This window comes from Typopeltis vanoorti, chromosome 24 (genome assembly GCF_054136105.1).
Source record: "Typopeltis vanoorti isolate ZY-2024b chromosome 24, IOZ_Tvanoo_1.0, whole genome shotgun sequence".
Lineage (NCBI taxonomy): Eukaryota > Metazoa > Arthropoda > Arachnida > Uropygi > Thelyphonidae > Typopeltis > Typopeltis vanoorti.
The window spans coordinates 47,818,333-47,834,428 of NC_143572.1; positions in this window are offsets into that span (position 1 = coordinate 47,818,333).

Consider the following 16,096-nt stretch of genomic DNA (forward strand, 5'->3'; position numbering starts at 1 on the left):
GACCTTATAAAAGAACGTAAAATTTAAAGGAAACGTAGAATTACCTGTTTGTTTAGGATTCGTAGGACGTTTGACTTAAATAATGTGATAATTTGTGCTCTAACTTTTGTGTAAATTGTTGGCATGTAATTTCCACTTATCATCTCTGAGACTGAGAACATTCTCAAAGCTATATAAGAGGTGATGTTCCCAATCTTAATTAGTTTTTATTAGTGTAAATACTCATATATGTTGTATGCTAGACTTTTCCAAGTTATAGGATCAAAAACAACTTCGTATGTGAGATAACTGCAGCACCTTCAGTGCATACTTGTATATTTTCTAGTAGTTTTAAATCGCTCAGAAAGCGAGGCAGGGTGAGCTCTGAGACCAACGTAAGAAGGTTCAGCTACCTCTCGGAGTTTAATGTTCGTAGCACCACAAACAGAGGCCTGAGGCCAAACCAAAAAATAGGACCACACCCTCACACTGCCACCTCCGAAATTCATCATTCAGATCACGCACTATGGTAAGAGACGTTCACTGGCCATCGGTCGCACTCACACCCGTCGATATGCTCCGTACAGGATGTAGCATGATTCATCGTTTCATAACACACCTTTCCAACTTGCACGTGCCATTGTTCAAGCTCTTTACATCACCGAAGACAATGATGCATGTTGTTTCAGGTAATGTGCGGCTTGCATATTACGGCCCTACCATGGATACCCTTGTTGTGAGCATCGGTTCTGATTGTTTTGTGCGGACTGGTGTTTCAGTCGATGCCTGGAACTCCACATTCAACGTATCGGACGAAGAATGGCGGTTTTTACATGTTATTCTTCGTAGCACACTATGGTCACTTTCGGTGAGTGTTGTGCGTCGTCCACTGCGGTTTGCACTTGACCCCCGCGCTTCCACCTCAGTATTGTATCACTGACTATTGACCTGGAATGGTCCAATTTATCAACAATTTGCAGAAGAGATAAATCTGCAGCATGCCATCCTATCCTAACGCCTCTTGCAAACTCTCATTTCACCCTAACACGGTTGTACTGATCTGAGAGCATAATATCGCTCTCATTTATAGCGTTTATAAACACGTGACTCGTTCCATGACACGATGCCATGTAAGGAGTCACTGGCATCTCCCCTTGCCCAGCGGAGGATATCCTCTTTCCAAGCAGTGTATATCTCCAGTGGTGCTCACACGGCTAGTAGTGTTCTACGGAATCGCATTGCATCAAGTGAATTGAATAGAATGTTTTTCAGTTTGAAAAATATCACTTCCTTGATTTAGGTAGCAGATCCCTTGATTAACTCACTGTTTGGATGATGATGATAATCAAGTTATGCCCAAACAGATAAAAAAAAAGCACGGAAATAAAACGGTGCAATGTAATGAAGTGAAATCTTGCTAAATGATGAACTAAGTCTGCCAGAAATGTACACTCATGAGCCCAAACACTAACATGTTTGGGCAGCGTAGCTTGGGCTTCCTTTGGCTGAGATAACTGCTTGCCTTTATGTTGCTATTAACTGCGCTAAAAAGGATAACCCCGGAGTTTACTGATTGAGTGAGGGACTGGCGTCGACATGTGGATGTTGCGTTCCACATGCTCCCACAAATGTTTGATGGCATTCAAACCAGAATTAAGCGGCTAGAAGAGCTTATGCTTGAATATGCGCTTCAGCCATGCTTGAACAATAAGAGCTTTGTGACACGACGTATTGATGGAAGGATCCAGATCCATCGGGCAACATTTTACCATATAGGACAATTTCCGTTCCCAAATACGCAATCTTTAGTTAAGAATTAGCTATCAAGGTGTGGTCAATAAGAATGAAAGAGCACTGTAATGTTAGTGAAATCTCTCGGCCTATTTCCGGCTAAACAGACGGCACTGTTAGCAAGAATTAGATTAGGTAGTCCCAATACTTTGGCTCAGGTGCGTGCGTATGTGTGTGTGTAGAGAGAGAGAGAGAGAGAGAGAGAGAGAGATTTCTTTGTCCAAGGAGAGCGAGTACCCTGTGTTCGCAAATCAGCGGCTGAGAAGACTTCTCATGCCCACCTTCAACAAGCTCCTAAACACTCAGCTAAAAGATGTTCTGGGGTTGTTTTACATATAACAGCCCAGCATCACTTGTGACTGTTCGTGATATAATGACAAGTGACCAATACATAAAAATATTGGAGAAATGAGTGGCCCTCAGATCCAGAAGACATCTTCCAACAGGATCTCGCTCCATACCGCACTTCAAAAAAAGTGAAAGTTCCTCAAAAATCACAACAGCCAATTGTTTGAGTGACCAGATAATTCTATTGACATGAATCCAATAGAAAATTTGTGGGCCATAGTGAAAAAAAGAGACTTGGAAAATGAAATTGTGATACCTTAATATAATCCATTATAAAAGTATGGTTTAGAGATGCAGAAATAAGAAAAATGTGTTCTACCTTGGTAGAATCTGTGCCTGTGTATATATATGTAAATAAGTTTTTTTTTATCTTCGGAACAATGTATATTAGGGTTACCAAGTAATTTTATAAATTTGGTTATTTTACTCCTAATCCTAAGTAAGCAAACAAACGTAACTGTTTGCTTACTTGGGATTAGGAGTAAAATAACCAAATTTATAAAATTACTTGGTAACCCTAATATATATATATATATATACGCATGGCGAAAATACGTGAATGGGTAGGGAAGTCACAAGCAACCTTTATGAATCTGCTTGAGCACGCATCATATACTGGCCTCATAGCTATGCAATGCTTCGTTAATGCCTAAATCAAAAAGCATTGGGAAGCATAACATCTAGTTTGAGAGTGACTTGTGGTATGAAAAATGGCTTAAAGTTTGTGGGGGGGGGGTAAATAGTAGAGACAAGAGGTGTGTGTATGGTCCTTATAAGCGCACAATTTATAAAACAATTTGTCTATTTTGCTGGAATAAATGGAGCTTCTTGAAGGAGAAAATAGATTGAAATTTTATGTGGTTAAAATTTATAAAGTATTATCAACGAACAGTTAAAACAAAATAATACACAAGACAACAGAAAGAAGTTAATAGAATTAACTCAAAACATAGAAGATGAAATTTATAACTGCAAACAAAAAAGTGGGAAGAATTCTGCAATAGCCTAGATCCAAGAAAAGACTCACCACACTGGAACATCATCAGATTATTAAACAATGCAAACTTCCGGATACTGATCACTCTTCAAACACAGTCTCCTCAGGAACCAGTGCCGCAGCAACAAAGAAACAGATGGAAGATTTACTTGACAAACATTACTCTAATGCAAGTGAGCTGCAATACAACAAAGACAAAAAGTGCAGGAAAGTGCAAAACATCTGCTAATACAATCCAGAACCTATCCTTCTGAAGGCATCTTTACTCAGGACCTCACAATGACACAATTAGAAACGGCAATTAGTCAAATTGATCCTGACAAATCACCGGGCATTGATCTCATCTTTTTAATATATTGATTAAAAACATGGGGAAAATAGCCCAAAACTGCCTTCTGAAGATATGTAACACCTCTTGGAATGCAGATAAACTACCAAACATCTGGAAAACACCAGTCATTATGTCCTTACTGAAACCTAACAAAAACCCGAGTGACTGTAAATGCTACAAACCAACAGCTTTGACTAGTTCTCTCTGTAAACTAAACAAAAGAATAATACATACGAGACTCATGAATTGGCTCTTATGAAATAACAAGATCAACTTCTACCAAACTGCATACAGGTGTCAACACAGTACAGAAGATCAATTATTTTATCTTGGTCAATCAGTCATAGATGGTTTCAAGAAAATTCACCAAAGAAGACAAGAGCAATATTCTTGGTTTTCTCAGCTGCCTAAGATCGCGTCTGGAGACAAAAGTTAATAAAAATTGCATACAGTACAGGAATAAAGGGGAATGCATTAATTTGAATTTCAGATTTCACGAAAGGAAGAAAAATGAAAGTAAAAGTTTCATTTTTCTTCCATTTACAATAGGATCATTGGAATAAATTCAATGGAATTTATTCCAACATGCACCGAACATGGGTTGGAGTCCCACAAGATTCTGTTTTAAGCCCTCTGCTATTCTCATCTATGAACAATATCCATCCTCACATAATAAATGACACAAAAATAGCATACTATGCAGATGGTATAGCAGTCTGGCACACAAGCAGTAATCCTCAACAATCTTAAAAAGTCCTAAATAATGCAATAAAAGGCTTAGAAAGATGGGCAAAGGAACTTAAACTACAGATAAATCCAGAAAAAAAAAAACTAAACATCCTCTGTACTGATAGAAAAAACAGAGACACAATTACAACCCCCAAATCAAAATATATAATACCAAAATAAGAAAAACAATCTCCAAAATACTTAAGCCTAACCCTAGACACTGAACTGAGATTTACAACTCATATTACAAATATATCCAATAAAACTCTTTAAAAGCTTAATATCATCAAAAGGCTTTGGAACAAAGTGGGGTGCAAAACCGATGACACTTAACATTACATATACGGTACTCATACGACCCACTATGGAATATGCCTCATCCATCTGGGCTCCAGCTTCTACTAGCTCAAAAGAAAAACTTGACAGAGTACAATCAAGACCAGCAAAAATTATCATCAGTGAGGTCTCATCCACCAATAATTTAAAAGCTCAACAAGAGTGTGGGCTTCACATACTAGAAGACAGAAGAAAACTCTCCACAATTAAATTCAATTCAATAACAGAATCAGGATCCATCAAAAGAATCGCATCTCACTCAGGAATTTCGATTCCTGGACAAGAAAATCTAGACTAAAGAGATTATCTACTTTACAATACGATCATGAAATTAGAAAACAGATTGACTTGTGCACCTATCCATTGAAATAAGCAATAAGCCATTCTGTTCCACTATTCAACCAAAAAACACAATGATTAACTTAAATCTCGTCGAACCTTGTTCAAAAACAGATTCACAGCAAGCAAATAAAAGAAAAGGACTTCACACTATACATCACTTAAATAATCCAAACCATGTCATTGCCTACACTGATGGATCATCTGATGAAACTCTCAACCAAGGAGAAACAGGGTTTTTATGACTTACTTGGAGGCGAGGAAATGCAAATCAAAACCACAGCTGGCAAAATAGCTTCAAACTTCACTTGTGAATTAACACCATACAAACTCTCAAATCCTGTAATAAACATTACAGAAGGAATAACCATCTAAGTGACTCAAAATCTGAACTTGAGGCATTAAAACTGGAAAAACAAAACTCACAGGAAATTCATGAACAACTAACAACGTTAAATTTGAAAAATAAGAACTGCACCCTGCAATGGATTCCAGCCCATGTCAATATTGAAAGCAATGAAAGATCAGACAGACTAGCCAAAGAAGCAAGACACTTATCTGAAAAGTCACATCCACTCTCACTAACTGATGCTAATTCTGTCGCCAAAATAAGATTGGTAAAACAAACCATCACGAAGAAGAATGAAATCAGCGAAATTAATGAAAATAGAGAAATAACCACACTCGTCACCATTTTAAAAGCATGAAAATTCAGTTAGTATGAGCTATGAAACATGCAAGAACTCTCCAGGAGTTGAACCTGCCCACATCTATTCTTGTCGAGTTGCTGCTGCTATACAGAAAATTGACAATAACCGTGGAGAAAAGCTCTACTTCATCAAAGTTAATAGATTGCCAAAGCAGTTCTACAGTTCCACACTCATATCTAGATCTTCAATGGACTCGACAGCAACAATAACATTTATAAAGTCTGTTGAACAGATTTCAATTATATGTATTTTTTTTACACTTTCCGTGGAATTTGGACGTGACGTACTCGTAGCAATAATTGGAAACAATGAAGAGTCGCTCTAAGATGAATGAAGTAAAATGGAATATCCTTTTGATAAAATGGTGGTTGATCATTGGAATAAACTTAAAACCGTTTCTGCACGCTGGATGCCAAAAGCAATAATCACCAACTCTTGTAATCAACTATTCGATGCACAGTCCACACATGAACTATGCACTTACTTTCATGTGCTCCTGTTGATTTAGTGTGAACTCAGGTCATAAATGAAATTCGTTACCCAGTATGATACCAAGCTATTAGAAAAGACTGAAATGGCACCGAGTAAAATATGATGGGTTTGGTTTGTACAGCGGTTTTGGTTTGTAAAACATTTTCTGCGCACGTTTCCGGTCTTATGCTCAATGTATGCGGTAGCTTGTGCTCATATAAACGAAATTTGAAAGTCACGAAGTCTTACTTGGATAAGCCAAAAACTGGTGACATTTTAATTAAAAGATTTTGTACGTTGGATGCTAAACATCTCTGTCAAAGCAACCTGCATGCTCAGTCCTCGAGGTACGTCGCTAGTGCATCTACATGCGATTTATAAACAAATGATGTCGCATTGGTCGAGTTAGGCTCAAATTTAAACGAATTTGTAGTTCTTATCCACTTTGATATCGACAGTAACATTGAGATTTTTAACAGATTAAACCCGCTAATGTAATATTTCTCGTATTAAAGTTCCCCCACCCTAGTTATGACGTGTAAAATTGCGACCACTTAATTCGCATAAATCCATGTAGTACAAATATCAATCACTGTTTGCACGAGTTCAAAATGACTGTCACTGTCCAGACAGTAGACACTCTAAACAAATATGAACGCCAGCGTCATTTCACGCACACAACAGCTCATGCTAAAGGTAACTAATTAGAATGTATTAATTTGGGATGAATTTGAGTAATATTGGAGTGGAGACATAAATAAATGATAATAATAATAACATTTAATATTATTATTATCATCATTTATTTATTGACCGCCAGGTGACACACTTCTTAGTAAAAAGCACTTCCATTCCATTGATGATTAGAATGTTCGAGGCATTTTTTTTTTAATTTTTGTTTCCTCTCCAATATTATCATTAAACGAAAAAAATTATTCTAACATGATGCTTAGTAGACCATACGTTGAATGATAGTATCTTAAATAAAATTAACTGCAAGCACGCAAGCTGAGTGAGCTAATTTCGACGATTTTGAAATTTTCGCTCGCATAGTAAAAAAAAAAGTGATAGGCAAGTGGCGCCATCTGTTGCTCATCCTACAAAATCTCAGTCCAGTTTTTCTCCATGATAGACGTAATTCTATATCGTGAATGCATTTATCATTTGATCTTACCTCTTATCTACGGATTCATGAATGGAATTACTCAACATTAATGTTGAAATTTGTTTCAAATTTACGAAATTTGAAACAAATAATCAGTGTCCAATCTTGGATTTATTGTTTATGAACACATTATTTGAGAGTAATCTTCATCCATACTAGATTTCGTATTCCTTATAAAATCATAATGAATATGACACATTCCTCATCATAAGGAAAATTCATCCCAGGTAATTTTTGGTCTGTTTGTCTATAGATTCATCCACATGTCGGGAACATTATTTTAAAACCTCATCGTTTTAAAAATGATTAAAAATTGAATTGTTCAATAAAAGCCCCAATGAATATCACACTTGGCTAAAACGCGTGCTTTCACGTCTTAATTACAAAAGACGATTGCAATGTCCCTCTTTCTTTTAAAACATATTAATGTCGTTGTTATAGGAGGTGAAAATGATCTCTGGCTGTTCAAATATGATTCAAAAATGCTTATCGATGATGTTTTTCTCAAGAAATACCTAAACCTGGATTTATATTTCTATAAAGTGAATTTTTCTATTATGAAATCCCTTAACACCTTTTCGTTCCCTAAAGAGAAACTCTATTAGCCTTCACCAAATTTTGAAAGATTGGTTGCAAGTCTACATCATTAGTCCTAGATGATATCTGAGTTTGAAGCTACCGAGGTTTTCTAAGAATTTCGGCAAGTATACGGCAGATAACTCCTGAGTTTTCAGAAGAATCGTCTTAGTTTTCGAGAGATAGATTCCGGTATTGAGATAAAATACGAACAGGATACGTGAAAACCGGACAAGTTTCGTAAGTCGTATGACTTACATCATCAGGGGCATTGGTGATAAAAAAAAAAAAAAAAGTTAAACACAACTAACAAAGATTAAATTCCTAGTCCATTAAATGTTTCTAACTGTAACATTGAAAAAATTGCAACATTCATTGCTGAATGTTTGTTGGAACATTGTTATTTGTTGTCACATTCCGTGCTTCACGTGTGTTATGTCCAAGATCTGAGGAAGTTTGATTTTTGTCTGAATACAAGACCACACTTGGTATAATATCAAACCTTGGTTTTTGTTGCACTGTGTAGGAATTCTAAGTATTTTTGCAGCTTCGACACGATCGTTTTTTTCCCAAAGTATTTTATGGACAGTGGAAGTGGTGCGGAAAGCTAGGCCTGATTTGTGTTCTCTTCTTTTTTCTGTCTTTTTTATGTTCTACCATGCGGATTTCTCCTAACCTTCCCGTCTTACGTAACAAATAGCACAAGAACAATAGATTTGATAGACCCCTGGTTTTTTTATCGGATGGTGCGAAGATTTCGATGGATGTAGGACTCGATATTTTTTCTAAAGGGAGAAAAGCCACTTTTAAGTTGTACTTGCGGAGCAATGTCGCTAATCTGTCTGTGACTTTTCTGATGTATGGTAGTGAGTTGCGTTCTTGAAATCTTGTTTTTCTACGTTGGTTGTTGGAGCTGTGTTCAGGATTTTCTTGATCGTTTTTGGCTCAAATCAATCAAGTGTGAGGCTCTGTGTTAAGTACTAATTCCTCATTTCGCTTTTTTCCTTGCTGGATATCTTATATGCTCTGTCTCTCAAGGATTTTATTATCCCTATCTTTTGTGAGGGGTGGTGGTGTGAGGCTGCATTAAGAAATCTTCCTGTAGGTTTTCGATTTTTTATAAACAGAAAACGTTAACCTTTTTTCTTTTTCATTTTTTTCTATGAGGATATCCAAGAAAAAAGGTAATATTTTTATGTTCTATTTCCACAGTGAATTTTATATTTGGGTGTATTCTGTTAAGATATTCTTTAAAAACAATTAATTCATCTATCGTTCTGCCAAATGACAAAAATGTCATCCACATACCGTAGCCACCTCTTTGGTTTCTTTTAATAGTTTTTAGAGCCTTAGTTTCAAAGTTCTCGATGAAGTGGTTGCCTAAAGCTGGAGAGGGATGGGTAGCCCATTGCTAGTCCTTCCTTTTGTTTAAAAAATTTGTCCTGGAATGTGAAGAACGTATTATTCATGCAGGATTGGTATAGTTCTACAACGTCTGGTGGAAAAAGATTTTCAAGAAGAGTCACTGTGTCTTTTCTCGGTGCATTAGTGAAGAGGCTGACTATATCAGCGTGCTAAAACATCTGATGTTTAAGTATTAAAAAACGTAAGGAAATATTGACATATTTCTGAGGGATAACTACCTGAGACAGCATATAATGCAATATACTAAGGATTCGAGAGTGCTTGACCTAGAAATTACATCTGAGAAATTGACTATTATGAATATGACCATACTGATACCAATTGGTGAGAGTGATCATAAGGTCCTGACCTGGGAAGTGGCTAAATGTGTGGAAGTTTCAAATAAGACAGGGTACATGTGGAATTACCGGGCTGGTAAGTATGACAAGCTTAAGAGATTGCATGGATCAGTGCCATGGAATGTAAAACTGTAAAGGCTGGATGTTGATAGTGCATGGGAGGCAGTTAAGAAGCGTTTGCATGAGGCAATGGCTGACTGTATACCTAGAGTGCGAATAATAAATCAAGTGGGAGTTAAATGGATGAATAACACCATTAAGCTTGAGCTGCAAAAAAAGAAACAAACTGTGGAGGGAATTTAAGCAGAAAGATGACCAGCAGGCACACAAATAGTACAAAGCACAGGCCAGAAGGGTAACGAGTGTGGTAAGAAAAGCAAAAGCAGATTATCAAAGGAAATTAGCAATTCAGGCTAAAGTGAATCCCAAACGGTTCTTTCGATATGCTACAAGTAAAAGAAAAAATGTATACGGAAAATTATTCCTAGAAATGCCGATGGTAGGGAGGTAACTGAATCAGTTGATATAGTGGAATTACTGCGCGAGCAATTTGCAAGTGTATATCATGCAGGTGGTGATATTGCAAATGAAGGAACCAATAGCTTATACAGGAATTGAGGTGAATGAAATGGAGGTGAATAGTATGTTACAGAACCTTAATGTAAATACATGTGTGGGATTGGATGGTATACCAACTCTGGTCTTACGTGAAGCGGCTAAAGAATTGTCAGTGCTTTATTGTTTAATAAAGCACTGACAATTTTTCACTTTATTGTTTAATCTGAGTCTCGGGTCTGGATTAGTCCCGAGGGGGTGGAAAGAGGGGAAAATAGTTCCACTGCATAAAGAAGGCTCAAAGACTGCTGTTGCAAATTACCGACCGATCAGCCTATCAAGAATCGTTGTCAAGGTCTTGGTAGTCAAGAGAAGAATACAGGAATGGATAGATGAAAATGGGATTCTGTATGGGGGACAACATGGTTTTGTGAAGGGTAGATCATGCCTCAGTAACTTGCTCACGTTTTATAACACAGTGACGACTGAACTGGATAGGGGTAATGGGTTTACAGTGATACTACTGGACCTTGCCAAGGCCTTTGACATGTTACCACATGGAATTCTAATCACTAAACTGCAGCATATGGGGATGGATATAGGGTTGGTGAGATGGATAGGAGGGTGGTTGATGGAGAGATATCAGAGAGTAATGTATTCAGGAGTAGAGTCCAAAATGTTGGCTACTTATATTATATTGATTATATTATATTATATTACAATAATATTATATTATAATATAATATAATATATTATATTATATTATTGCATTGATCATCATCATAACGATTTATTCGTGTATGAATAGGGAATTATAAATACAGAACTATGCATATAACAAAAAATCAATGAGATAAATGTCAGACAGTTCGTGAGCCTCATCTTCAAAATGAAGTTTGCTTATGTGCCAAAACTATTTTCATGGTCTACGTCTGTGTCCATTAATTGGCTTGTAGACAACAAGAACACTGAACGTAGGTGAAGGTGGATGTCTAAATTGGTATCTCTACATCCCAAATGAATTTTTTTTAATTATTTCTATTAGGGATCTTTGCTGGCTTTCTTCAGTAATGGCAATATTAGGAAGCTGATTTTGCCGTGTATATCCTAGTAATGTTCGAAGACATGTTTTCCAATGCTATTGATGATATTAGCAAGTGGAGTAATGATGTTCCATGTCTGGGCAAACGTAAGTAAACATGGCTTGACTGCTGGTTGTGTACAGACGAATTTTGGTGTTTGAGGTGATTAGCAAACTATTATTGAACTGAAGGCCTTTTGTGCCTTCTTTTCACGATGTCTTTTTTTATGTTGAGCCCCCATACACAAGAGGTTCATAGATCAACGTCTTCTGAATGGGGACAAGAGGTTGAACTATCAACCTCTTGTGTATTGGTATGGGGTGGGAAAGAAGGGGATTCGAATGACTGTACATTGTATTCCCTAGGGGATACATCAAGGGGAAGACTGTTCCATAATATAACGGTTGCAGGGACGAAGGAGGAGAAGAAGAAACTTGTTCTGTGGATTTCAAGGTGCACTGCGTAGGGATGTTGAGCAGCAGCTGCAAGTGTTCCAATAAGCTTAGTACTGAGTGGAGGAATTATTGATGGTATTTGGGATGAACATTTTCCGCGGAAATATTGGTAGAAGACACACAGTGCAGCGACCAGTCGTCTGTGTGAAAGTGGGGGTTGAGAGTTGGTAAGGGATGGTTCACTCATAAGTCTAATTGTTCTCCTCTGTATGGAGTCGAGAAATTTTAGGGAGCTTTTCGGGATCATCCCATATGTGGATGCAGTATTCGATGGTTGGGTGGATTTGTGATTTGTATAATGTTAACAGCTGTTAAGGGGGTGAAGTAACGTCTTGAGCGAAAGAGAAATCCTAGTTTTTCAGAAGCTGAGGATATAATGGTTGTGATGTGTTTATGCCAGGAGAGGTTTCATTTGAGGGTAATTCCAAGAAGAGAAATCTCAGATTGTCTGGAAATTTGGGTATTTTCAAAAATAATACTGGGGGGAAATTGGTTCTTTTTTATGAGAAATGAGACAGTGCTGGGTTTTATTTGCATTGAAATTGACTGTGTTATCTGAACCCCCATTGGAGGATGGCGTGGAGGTCTGAATTAAGGGCGCTGGCGGTTGTTGATCTGTAGGTTGAGGTGATTTGTGTGGAGTAAGGTTTATCAAAAGAGAGGGAGGAGTGCAATGTGGTGTTGTCTGCAAAGCTGTGTATTGGTTTGGAGGTAAGCTGAAGTAGGTCATTTTATATATAGTAGGAAGAGGGTTGGTGAGAGAACAGAACCTTGAGCAACCCCAGCATTAGTTGAATGGTGAGAGGATAAGGAGCCACCCATCACCACCCATAGTGAGCGTCCAGAGAGAAAGCTGGCAAATCCAACTACAGAGGTCTTGAGATAGACCAAACGATGGCAGCTTTCTTAGTAAGCTGCTGTGCTAGACACGGTCAAACGCCTTGGAAATATCAGGTCCAACTGCTTGAGTTTCGCGACACTTCTCCATGGCATTTGTCTAGAGATGTGTGACCTATGTGATCAGCTCCCCTGTTGATCGGCAGCGACGGAATCCATACTTGCTCTCGTTTATTAGATAGGTAGCTTCAAGGTAGCGTAGGAGTTGGGAATTGATGATTTTTTTCCATTACGTTAGACTGGACTCAAGTAAGCGAGATGGGGCACTAGTTGGACGGTAGTAGTTTTGGAAATGAGTTAAATATAGGCCAATTTCCAGGCTGTGGGATAGATACCAGTGGAGTAAGACAGTATATATAAGTGACATAGGACAGGAGACAGTTCTGGTGCGCAAACTTTCAGGACAATTGAAGGAATGTCATCAGGGCCAGGAGGCGTTTTTGTATATAATTTAGACAGGGTTTTGCTGATCTCTTTCTGGCAAAAAGATATGGTGGGCATCCGGAATGGTTGGAGGACATTTGCCATTGTCTATGGAAAGTGTGAGGCCAGGATAGCCTTTTCTGTAGAAGATGATGTAATGGAGCCATCTGGATATGAAAGAAGTGGGAATGGTGTTATGGCGATTTTACATTACGGCCGATTGCTTTGGCGAGAGACCAAAAGACTCGGCTGCCATTTGGACAGGCTACTAATTTCCTGCTTTTTGCTCTTTCGAACTTTGTTTTGGAAGCATTGATTGTTTTTTTTTTTTTTGCATTTATTTCGGGCTTGGGTATAAGCTCTAAAGGAGGATGAGATTCTTGATCTGAGCCAGCGATGGTATGTTCGATTTTTCATTTGTACTGCCTTCGCACGTCTTTTGGAAAACCGGGTTTAGGTTAGGGAATGGCAGGTCAGAGTACTGTGGGGAATGTACCATTCCATGCCGGTGAGGATTACTTTGGTTATGAGTTCGGTGTGTGTTTGGGTTGGAAGGTCTGAAGCAATAATGTAACCATGGGAATGAGGCATGAATGTTGCGGAGGCTGTCTCACTTGGCACTGTTATAATGTCAAACTACTGTTGTAAAGGAGTGGCTCTGTAAGCGATGTTACATGGGGTAAGAGATGAGCACTAGGTTTGGGTCCAAATACACAATGAATGTAGAGGGCCCTCCCGCTAGTCAATTCTGACCAAAAATGGTCAGAAAGAGGTCTAGGGTGTTTGGAGAGTGGTTTGGGTTATTAGGTATTCTGGTTGGCAAGGTCATTAGTGATGGCGAATGTTTCAGCATCTCTGCCTGCAAGAACTGTACAGCTGGAGGAGGAAAGCCAGTTGGTGCTGTGGACGTTAAAATCTGCTAAGAGGATGATTTCGCTGTTGGGAAAGTGGGACTGGAGAAAGTCAATTTTTAGGGAGTGGAAATTAAAGAGCTCAGGGTAGTTGGTTGCAGTTGGGGAGAGATAGAGACAGGATATGGATTTAACTGAGTTAGGTAGGGATATTTTCATCCAGAGAAGATCAAACTTGGGCGATTCTAGGTTGGGTGCTCTTTGGCAAGGTATGTCGAAGCGGATGTATGTACGCCACCCATGGGTCGAAAGGAGTTAAAGAGAGTGTAGTTTGGAAGGTTTAGTCTGTTTAAGTATCAATATTAGTACTAAAAATCATTTACTTCTTCAAGTAGGTGGTAATTTTTTTAATTAAAAAAATAGAAAAATATAATAACAGGATTATTTAAAAATTTACCAAAGAACATCTCGGGTTAAAATTTAGTTTTATAGCAAGAATATACATTTATTGTGATTTGGGGAAAATACTTTGCATGTATTAGCAATCGCTTGGTCTGTTGCTATGGCAGAAAATAGACACCTAGTGAAGTAGGTTGTCAAAACCATTTCTGTTTAAAATACAAAAATGAAAAGTGATACGAGATTAAAATTATAAACTTGAAAACCGGATATTAGATTTGCGGTAAAAATTAAATTTCCATTGGAATTCCAGATGTGTGAAAATCAATCTTTCGAACAGGAATTGCTAAACCTAAAATGAATTTACGAAATTATGAATTTTTCATATTTTCAAAGAAATGGGCATCACAGCGTTGTGAACATAAATCAACCTTGAAAGAAGAAGTCACAACCTAATAGCTTAAGCACGCTTTGTGATTACATTGTCATGGACCCCCCTGAGACATCCATCCATTTGTCACTTTATATGACAATAAGGAAATTGAATTTCGAAAGGTAAACCGCGATAGGAATAATTTTGTTTGGAGGTAAATGTCAAACTGAGTGTTACTGTAGCCAATCCTTGACCATTAACTGTGCGTGGAATTTTAAATCTGTTTTTCAAGTTTTATTATTAAAAAAAGGGTTTGTTTTTCCCATTGACAACCTTTTTGGTCCGTTATATAGTCGTTTGATTGGTTTGTTTCTTTTATTTTTGTTTATGTTGTACTCATTTGAAATTCTAGACGGCAGATAGTATCCCAATGAGAATAGTAATACTAGGAGAAAACGAATTTAATTGAAGTTTTAGAAAGGTTGTTTGGGATTCAGATTGACTTATAATCAACTACCTTGAGGCGAGCTTATTCTGTCTCTTAATCGAGTGTGTTCATCTGCCCTATTTTCCAAGAAAAATCTATTCCCCTTACGAATGAGACCAACGAACTCCGTTTTGATGGGATTCAAGACTGTATGAGGGTTGAAAATCGAAGAGTTTGAGTTGGTATTAGTCCTCGTGTGAATGAGACGAGAGCATTTTTCTGGAGTTGACCAATGCAACTTAATCTATCGTAAAACTGACACAGCAATTTTAGAACAAATACTTTTAATTCGTTTTCGGCACAATCAGTGAACAAAAGAAAAGCAAATGGACTCTCTTATAGGGGAAGATTATGAAGTGGAAAGTAGTAATAATGAACTATAAAATCCTGTACCTGTTTAGTCAGTTAAAATGAGTAATTCAGTTTGTCTACTGATAGGCTTCTCGATGACATTAGTACCTCATGAGCTAAAAAAGTATAAATTAATAAACTAATATTGCCGCTATCATGTATGAAAGAAGAATAATGAAGAAACATGGAAGCTACAGATTATTGTTTCTTACAACATTAAAGGCTTAGTTGAGAACCAGAATAAGAAATGTTCTAACAACCACACAGTTCCGGAAACTTGAAGATAGCTCTGGGAATGTTTGAAGACAAATTTATTGTCATGATTGATGTCTCTGGGAATAGTTTTTACCTTTCTATTATTTTTTAGAGATAAAAATTGTTTTTCTGACAACTTAGAATTTGAAAAAATAAATGTGCATTTGAAATTTTGCAAATATTGAGAGTAAAATGTGACTATTTGCAACTGACATTACGTTGATTGTAAATAAAGTTGCGACGACATGAGCACTAAAAGTAAAATGGTTTATCTCTCAAATGCATACAGTTACTTCAATGTAATCTCCTACCATGTTCTGCGTTTGATTCCAAATTTGTGGAAGCCGCTGGTTGCCATCTGCACAGTGTTCCCTGTTGACATCAGTGATAGTTCGACATACTGCTCGAAGAACCTCCTGCACATCATGAAACC